This window comes from Varroa jacobsoni, unplaced genomic scaffold (assembly GCF_002532875.2).
Source record: "Varroa jacobsoni isolate VJ856 unplaced genomic scaffold, vjacob_1.0 scaffold_1014, whole genome shotgun sequence".
In the NCBI taxonomy this organism is placed as follows: Eukaryota; Metazoa; Arthropoda; class Arachnida; order Mesostigmata; family Varroidae; genus Varroa; species Varroa jacobsoni.
In genome coordinates this window covers 691-10,051 of record NW_019213916.1, presented here as the reverse complement: position 1 = coordinate 10,051, position 9,361 = coordinate 691, and the positions used below count along the sequence as shown (strand labels likewise).

The window sequence follows — 9,361 nt, the reverse complement described above, 5'->3', positions numbered from 1 at the left end:
GGATACAAGGCGACTTTATCATTGAAGTGGAAGATTATGAAGGGTAACGGCTTTGTCGGTCAAGGAAAGCTGCGGGCGGAAAAGTCGAGGGACGGTTCTTGTGTGAGGAAAGCTCGGTTTGGATAGATATATAGAGGACGGCAGCCATTCAGCACATGACTTCATTCGGAGGTTTGCTGGGTTAACATCGTATAGTAAGTACGTGTTCACCCCAGCAATTCTCTTCTGTCTTCGTTCGTTCTAGTATCAGGTAGATCTTCCTACAAACAGAACAGAGACTTTTGGCAGCTAGGCGGCGCGTGCGCGATATGCACAATAGTCGATGTACCTTTTGTAGGCACGAAGTCGGTAAGATATATGCAAGGTAGATCTACACATTCTAGAGTCCCTGATGAATTTATAGGTTATCAACTGTACATTATGTCTCTGGTATGAAAAGGGACAGCCTGAACAACTATTGTATTCCATTAAGTAAACATTTAGGCTAGAGACGATTCGCAATTTAAGTACGAACGTATCTCCACAGTTTAAGTGTAGATGATCTCGGTAAGAAGTAATTGCATTATATGGAAAATCAAATTTTCATGACAACAAGTAGCCGTTATGATAAAAGGTAGCAAAACCATTATCGCTGTGGCCGATTACTGTTTCGTCGCCGCTTACATCTAATTACAGACATATCATATATATATATATATATATATATATATATATATATATATACATCTAGTTATTAATTGATTTAAGTTAACTAACTTTTTTCTCAAGGCCACGCAGTGAATTTATTTGCCTCAGTAGTTAATGACAGGTATCAGAAAAGGTAATTATACTAATAATAATAATAATAATAATACCTACTACAATATGGAAGTCTCCATAGTTCTTATATATTGATGGATTTCATCGTAGAGTTATTTGCGACAAATGAGCCTCGATCAACAAGTGACCCACAACCAACTTATCAGTCCGGACTACGAGACCAAATCAGAGCTTCGGGTCCTTTCGCATATTTAAGTTCTTTATGTATAAATCTCTACAGCTAGTTAGGTTATGATAGGAAGTCATATTGAGTGGATAAAAGGAGCACCACACGTTTCGCGATGCTAACATCGTCCATATGGTGTATTTCAATATATCGTGCATATACTCGGCGGGCCACTTTCACGTTCCGCGCGTTCATGCAGATAGCAATTTGTGGTCTAGCAAGGAACGTAATGGCGCGGACATCAAATGAGCAAACGCTCACCAGATTTTCTACTTCCTTCGCAAACTTCCGCTACCTAGTTTACGCCTAGTGACGTACATGTTGTTAATAGGTACGCCGCCTTCTCAGCTGAAAGCCGGTAGAAGTTTTGTCGAACCGCTCAAACCCGCTTAACCCCCCTCCCCACCTTATGAACCGACTCGTGTATATGTATACATATATACGCACGTTTTCTGTTGGAGTAAGAATGTATCGTTAAGGATTTTATTGATTGTTACACGGAAATGAGCCAGAAGAAACATTCTAGTTTTCTGTTCCGCGAAGCAATTTTCACGGATTTTTATTGCACAGTTTGATATAGAAAGCGGTTGGTCGATTTCTATTAATCCAGAAAAATATCATATGTATACCATACATGTGTCAACTACCATTTCTAGGCCAAAGACGTGTGCAACAGGACGGATTCCATTAAAATGATTATAAGCATGTGAACGGCATTGGAGAACGAGATAGGACTTGGCAAGTATAGTCTTTTAGTCGCTTCATTGGAATTGTATGTAAAGGACGAAAAGAGAGTTATTAGTGTGAACAATTTCCTACAGAGAAATCGCTTAATTAGACGCTTTGAGATTATTTGTGTGAAATTTCGTGTGAATCACAGTATAAAGTACCAACTAGCTCGTTATTGACTCTGCGTTTAATACTGCGACCTGTTTGCTGTTCAATATTATAGCTGGGAACGGGTCAACTACTCGTACTCAGCGTAAATTGTCGAGCTCCGAACGCACGTGGATTGTCCTTTGTTTTTTGGGCTAGATCCATTAGCTCTTAACTATTGGACGTTCACACGGTACGCGATGAGAATTCCGCTGCATTATTTGTTGAACCACTGAGAAGTGCATAACTTCAATTGCAAAAACATTCGCGCCTTCTCCAGATGACACTGTAAATATGGCATCATATATAAATGAATGTAATATGCCCTGTCAAACATTGGGGATGCGTGCCGCCGATTCTGCCAAGATCATCCTCAATAAAAGCAAACCACTGAACCTACCCAAATAAGGGGCGTCTCTCTCTCTTTGGTCAGACCCATAACTGTTTCGTCATCTATTTCAAGCGGTACGTATTATATATCTTTCAAGGCAAACCTCTTACATCGGGTTGCTTACTTTTGTCACTCAAAAGCGTCGACGGGTCAAATAAGACTTCACGAACCATGCTTAACCCGAGGCCTCCATTAATCGTTCGCCGTACTCCTTTATTATCGGCGGTCAGAGTCCCTCTGATATGCTCAGCTCTATATAAGACCTACTTTTCTAACACCGTATTTCTTTCTTTCGTCACTTTTGTTTGATGCATATCTTCAATCAACAACGACTTCCTCTAGGGAAAGAGTCGATGTGCCTTGGTACATAGACTCAAAACAAGATCGCTTATTTCTTCTTATTCGAAATACGAGAATAAGATTATTTGTCAGTACTTCCCATGTTACAGTGGGAACAGGCGTGACACGATTTGAAATGGTCGATACCATTTTACACTTTCAGATGCCACGTATCATTCGAAGAGTGACTCAGTCGTAGATAATGAATGGACATTAAGAGGGAATCAACATCGCCTGCCCAGTTGGTCGTAGTGTACGACGAACGGTATAGACGAGATCTGTTGTGAAATGTCTCATGAGAACCGGCCGTTGACGCAGCTCGCTGGCGATTGCATATCATGGCAGTAGTAGTTTCAACGGCCGACACGTACCTCCGAAGCAAATGCAGAGATCAGCGTATACTAATCGCTTGTTGCTAAACGCACGTACGGGCAACGGGAGGTAAGCACGAGACTAGATTTAATTAGAACAATTAAGAACGAAAGAAGAAAGGCTCGTTTAAGTCTTAATTGAGAATAAGGACTTTGCAGAGGTGTACGAAAGGTAACTTCATCGAGACGCTGAAACTTACGCGTGTTCACTTAACTTCAACTCTTTCTTCAAAGTGATTAGATTAAATTTTTGATATCAGGGATTACAGATCGCTTGCCATTTCAAAAGTAATCGGAACAACGTATTAAAAAAAACCTCTGGCGAGTTATCCTATCGAACCGTTCAGTTATGGCTCTCGCCTATTTTCGTGAGGCTACAGATCGGTTATACGTAAAACTACGAATGGAATCGAGAAATCTCACAAATGCAGTAATGGATGCGTATGTATAGTCTTGTGCTGTGTACGCTGTCAACACCAATAAAGGTAAATTGTTCGCGTACTATATGTGAGCCATTTCAGTTGTTTATCGCCGAAAAGGCCATCTCAGGCGTTGACCCTTACCTTGACTGGGACCGGCCTATGCCATCAAGATTGCATGCACTGATTGTGTTATAAGGGTGCCCGCACAGACCCAGACTGTTACAGAAAGCAGACGCTTCTCAAGAAGGGGACATTTCGCGTACGGTGGAGACTCATTATACAATACGGTTTTGTTCACAATGGATTCGGTAAACACTTGTTATTGGTGATGTTACGGTCGTTGATTTTTTTACGGCGTGTTTGTTTGAATGGAAAGACTAACACAAGCGATGTGTCGCGATAAGCCTCGGCTCCACGTACAGTTAGCACCTTTGTCACGTTAGGCTGAGCCTGCTGGTGACAGAAGTCCCAAATGCATGGCCTTTAACAGTCGTTCGCGGCATGTCATCAGGTAATTGAATGTGTAACTGCTCTATGTATATAGCGCTTGGCTAATAATGTCTCTATTGATTTGTGCTGTAATCTATGTCAGACTAGAATTTGAATTAGAGAATTTAAAGATTCTTATCAGTCTGTTCTTCTCCCAAGTATTGACAACGATCATTTCTTCATTTCAAATGTCCGCGCATTATATTATCTATTACTATAATAATTCAAGCGCTACTCTATACATCTTTGTTTATACTCTATGCAGGTACTAGTGTGAATATATAGACCCTACATATTGGTAGCACCGTTTGTGTGATCTGCAGTTATTTTTTCCGTGTATAATTGGAGATCATATTGTGACGACATTCTAAATCGATACATGCGAACTTTGAGGATCTCTTCGAAGTTGCTGATCAACTGCTCTGTTTGGGTTCAGCTGGCAAAGTTAATGCTCGTTCTCGTAGATCTCGTCAAACGCGACAGCCTGTTCCTAGGTCGTATCTGGATTCAAAGCGCCGCCAACGCCTGTCATTTTACGTTTCGGGCAGATGTTCTAACGCATATACTGCCATTCTGAATTGGCAATATTGAGTTGGATTTCTCAAAATATAATATTCCCTCCAGTAAAAATAATTCTGTAATATGATGAAAAAAATAGCGATATATCAAATGAATCACTCGGGCAACGGTTCGAGCAATATTAGCCTGACTCACAATAACTGAATGGTGAGAAAAAAGGCCAAGGCCTATACACGTCGAATGACGATTTTTTTTTGCATCTTTTGACGTTAGCAGGCCCTTTGATTGAACTCGAATTCAGAATATCGTGCACCACTTCGCTGTATTACTAGACAACGGCCGAATAACTTCAGAGTTACAGCCAAATCCACGCACGTGCACGTACATTTTTGCAACTATAATACGTCCGGTTCCAGAAGCAAACCCATTACTAGTACTGCGTATATGAATGCTGAAATTTATTATTTTACGACATCTCATAGTGGCTCCATTCTCATGGAGGCTTCCCCTTACTTCGTAGTCCAATGCAGAAGATCGCAGTCATCTGCCCCGCAGTTTTTAGCCAACGGTGATCCCTCTGTCTGTTAGAATAAGTTGATTTTTATTATATTTTCAAATCGAAACTTTTTAACCTGCTCGAACAGGTTTAATTTGCGCGAAAATAAATAAATAAAACAAGCTAGAAACATAATCTATGTAATATGGAGTATCATATTTTTATCTGATAAAGCTACATGTTCGAAATGTCGAAGGCTTCTTACCGCATCGTTTTTTCTTGCCTAAAAAACCAACCCTTAAAATTAATTACCGTTTGTAAAATTACAATATAATTAATATTGCGAGTTCGGATTAGAAAACATGATTGTTTCTTGAATTAAATTGACTACTATGTGTTGTGCTTGTGTCGGCGCCCTCGATTGAAGCCACTGAAGTAAGTCGGTTAGCGGCAGTCTTGCGAACGCCTCTTTCCACCCAGTGCCGCTGAACGTTGGATTTATTGTTTACATCAACAAATGTATGCTAATAAACCTTGCTGGGTAAATTAATGTGCAAAAAGTTCACTGGATCCTCTTTAAATGCATTTATGACAGAATTACAGGGATGAAAAGGTTCGACCGCTGCCGATGCCCTTGTCGCTCCAAGACGGTCATGTTCATGTCAAAAACCATAGGTTTTAATACTGTTAGTTCAGATGTTCGCTGTCCCTATACTAAACTCAAGTTACAACGAAGGTGCATGTTTTAAGTTTAGCGTTGGCGAGTTTCACTAGCCGATATCTCAATGGAGGTGATTCAAACTAGAAATGGATGCTCTGCCTGCTTACCCGTTCCGATTGTTGCACTAACAATGGCTAGATAAACCGCAATCTGTCGCTAACGGTTAGCGGCGTGGTTACCTCGTGGTAGATGAGTCGTTGGATTTACGACGCATATAGTCACATAAATCTGCGATACAACATATCTGGCCTTTGGTGCTCGTCTCGTAACAGGGCGCTAGATGTTTAGTTAACAGTAGTAGGGAAGTTATCAACAACTAGCATCGCTATAGCAGTACCCAAATCTCAACTCGAGCATTACCACTGGACATTAAAATTCAGTTCCAGATTTTTTTACGTATATCATATTTTGACAAAAATGGCTCTGGGTTAGCATAGTGTGACACATACGAAGAAACGGAATGTTACTTGGTACTGGCGTAGGTCAGTTGTTAGAAATTTATTTAATTTAGATCGAACAGTGACAGTCAATTATGTTCCAGAAAATGTCGTGTTCGTGACCTTCTCTGGTTTTATGCCAATCTCGTAAAATTATATTACTATAATTTATTCTCGTATGTATCATGAGTTAGAGTATGAAACAATTAAAAACGATAATCAAAAGCTGCACGCAGTTGGGAACAGATACATCTAAGGAAAAATATCACTTGTTTTGGTTTTAATTAATTTCCTAATTGTACTTGTATGGAAATACAATAATATAAAAATATATATTCAATTTTTGCAATCAACGATTAAGCAAGCGGTTAGTTAGCTTCTCGGAACTTTGTGGTCCCATTCGATCTGCGCAAACGGTCGCTCCGCCATCTCTAGTTCCTATCCGAACCTGCGCATGCGTGTCTGCCAAATTAACGTAATCTATAATATAGAAATATACCACTGGAACGCGTGCTATAGCAAAGACATTATTTCGTAGGAAGTCGAATGCGTACAAAGGGCAGGTTCGCCCGACAAACAGAACTGAAGGGTTGACGACCCCTAGACATTTTCTAGACCCCTCAGTGACGAATGGTCAGTCGTACTGTAATGTAACGCACTGTGATATAACGGCTCTTCTACTTTTAAACGACGCGCGCTTTTCTGTGGACGGGGCCCAAAGAATTAGAGCAATGTACTTTTCCCGCCAGAATTTAAATGCAACTGGGAGACATGAAGAAAGAAGGGTATGCGGACAGATCGTTCTGCTACGAGCGGGACTACCGGTATCAAAAATTTACATCGAATTCTCTTGACGCTCTACCAAAATGCTACGTTTAAAAGCCATAAGTAAAGCTGAATTGGCGTCCGTTAAGGTAGCGTGATAGCCAGATCTAGCACTAAACACATTAGAGAATAAGGTAATTCGCTCGCCGACGATTCGCTACTTATCTGTTTTTAATGTAAATACTGACGGGTTTGCGACCGGCGCACCATGATATTCACTGACGGTTTTAGACATGACGTGAAATCTAAGATGTGGCTAATATGAAAACGTTCATAGGCAACTTTCGTCCCTATTCTTGAAAACCTTTCTAGCTTGCGAGTACATAAATATCAGATTAAAAAACCCCAATGTGAAGTCATCTGGAGCCGCCAATTGAATATTTTTAAGACAAATTAAATTAACTAATTTATTACTTAATATATTTAGCAAATGTAGACGTCTGTGTGCTTCACTCAAAAAGTCACTTCACTCAGCATTACTATTATTATTATTACTATCGTTCAGACGAAAATAAAATCTACATAGAAAGTAGTCTATGTAAACAGAGACAGGACTTGAGCTCTCGGATTGAGTGATCGCAAGTCCATTGCTCTGACGATTAGGTTTATCCCTCATGTAACCTGAATCAGCTTCACGTTAGCTTCGATCGTGTAAATCCAAAGATCGTTAACTGTCAAAACGCACAAACATTTGAATTTGCCAAGAAGGAAAGTCTCTTTGAACACCCCCATCAAAATGGCGCTTTCAATGTCAAAAACTAAACTCGGTACAAGTAGCACAAAAACTAGTGGCTGGTATGTTTAAGCCTGCCAACGACCACACGCATACGTACGCATATTTAAACAGGCCTCAATAAATGGACTTGTGAATCTTAAACAAGGTCGGTGCGCTCATGTAACGAACGCAGTTACAATATTCCAGCATCCATTGACAATTGGACTTGCCATTCTCATATACAGAGAACAAGTTACAAGTTTTAGCGCGGCCAGTTTAAAATGGTTCTATATAGACAACAGATGCACATTTTTACGGTGTTTTATATATGCCAATGTCGAGAAACGCTGTATAGGTAGCTGGTATCGAAACTAAAGAAATCTCCTTTGAAGCTTACTCCCTATAGTACGGATTATTTATGTTTGATAGCACATAAAACAGCTTCACATCAATATTGAAAAAAACTATGAGAACAGCCATACGGCGCCCACACTTCAGAGACACTCAAGTGTGAGTTCTCTTGAGAAGCAGATGGACGCCGTTGTAAAACCGTACCGTTAATGCTGCGTTAAATAGGGTGGAGTAAACGAGCCTAAAGTCCACCAATTGTCTTGAGGCTCATGTTTTTCATTCGGTGGCAGTTCACCACCTCGCTGCCTGTGCCTGGTCATGGTTATCGACCCATATCTATATGCTATGTCCTGTTACAGTAGGACACAGTTATTGTGGAAAGAAGCAGCTGGGCCCGAAAACAATGATCAAAGGAGCTTGTTACATCGTCAATGCTCTGCTTGAGACCAGCATTGTTCTCAATCAGTAGATTTACGTTCAGTTGGGCCTATCCCTTTAGCCAGAAGTCGTGACCAAGTGTATGCGTTCTAAGTAAGTTACACGAAGGCTACCGAAGTGCACCCGAAATCCCGAATCCAACACAAACGGGACCGAGGAACAGCGGTGGTTGAACTGAAGGCTAGTTATGTATTATTCTACGTGCAGGATCAGTGTTTGGTGGGCTCACGACCTTCATTTACTTTGATTAACGGCAAAACTTAAAGCTTATACACCAAACAAAGGCAACCACAGCCTAACTAGGCACAAGCCTGAACAGACAGCCGTTTCTAACGGTGATTTATTTGCCTACACAACTCTGTATCATATTCACAATAAATTTTTTTACCTAGCTCACCCACTATGTATCGACTATGCATGTAAATATAATGAAGTTTGATGTATGTGTGTACATGATGGGGACTCAATTGACTTCTCTCGACTTCTCTGATCATAACGCCACGTGCTTCCTCGTTATTATGATAATTATATTTTCATTGCTGAAAGTTCTATATAATAAAAAGGTTTGAAATTACTTGAAGGTTTGAAAGGCTTGAAATTACTCGCGTTCTTTTTGAGCATTTCAACAGATACAAACAATTTTGGCTAAGATGGTTTCTTTTGAAATTTTTAGGCCGTTTGCTTTATGATGTGCTGAAACAGAATGAAAAGTGTCGAATGAAGAGAGATTTTAGGACCAAGAGATGAAACAGCTGCAAAGTAACCAATTTGTTGTAAAATTTAGTATAATTAAAATGGCAGACGTTGCGAATACTCAACGAATGCAACACGTTCCACTTTGTCTTTCACCGAGCGGAAAAGTATCGATAGATAGCTGAACCTGCCATTGGTACGATTTAAATTTCTATCAATACCCGCAACAACCCGTAATATAAGTAGAGCGCGGCTACGGTTTGTGATGCATGTTAGCGTTTGCGGACGTCTTG

At 40.3% G+C, this 9,361-nt stretch overlaps 1 long non-coding RNA gene across 1 annotated transcript; it reads left to right on the top strand.

The window, feature by feature from the left end:
• The first annotated feature begins 1,600 nt into the window (after window positions 1-1,600).
• LOC147752764 (uncharacterized) lies at window positions 1,601-5,784 on the top strand. Its single transcript, XR_015313184.1, has 3 exons — window positions 1,601-2,326; window positions 2,755-3,032; window positions 3,484-5,784. It is a non-coding gene; the product is annotated as an uncharacterized LOC147752764 (long non-coding RNA).
• Window positions 5,785-9,361: the final 3,577 nt, after the last annotated feature.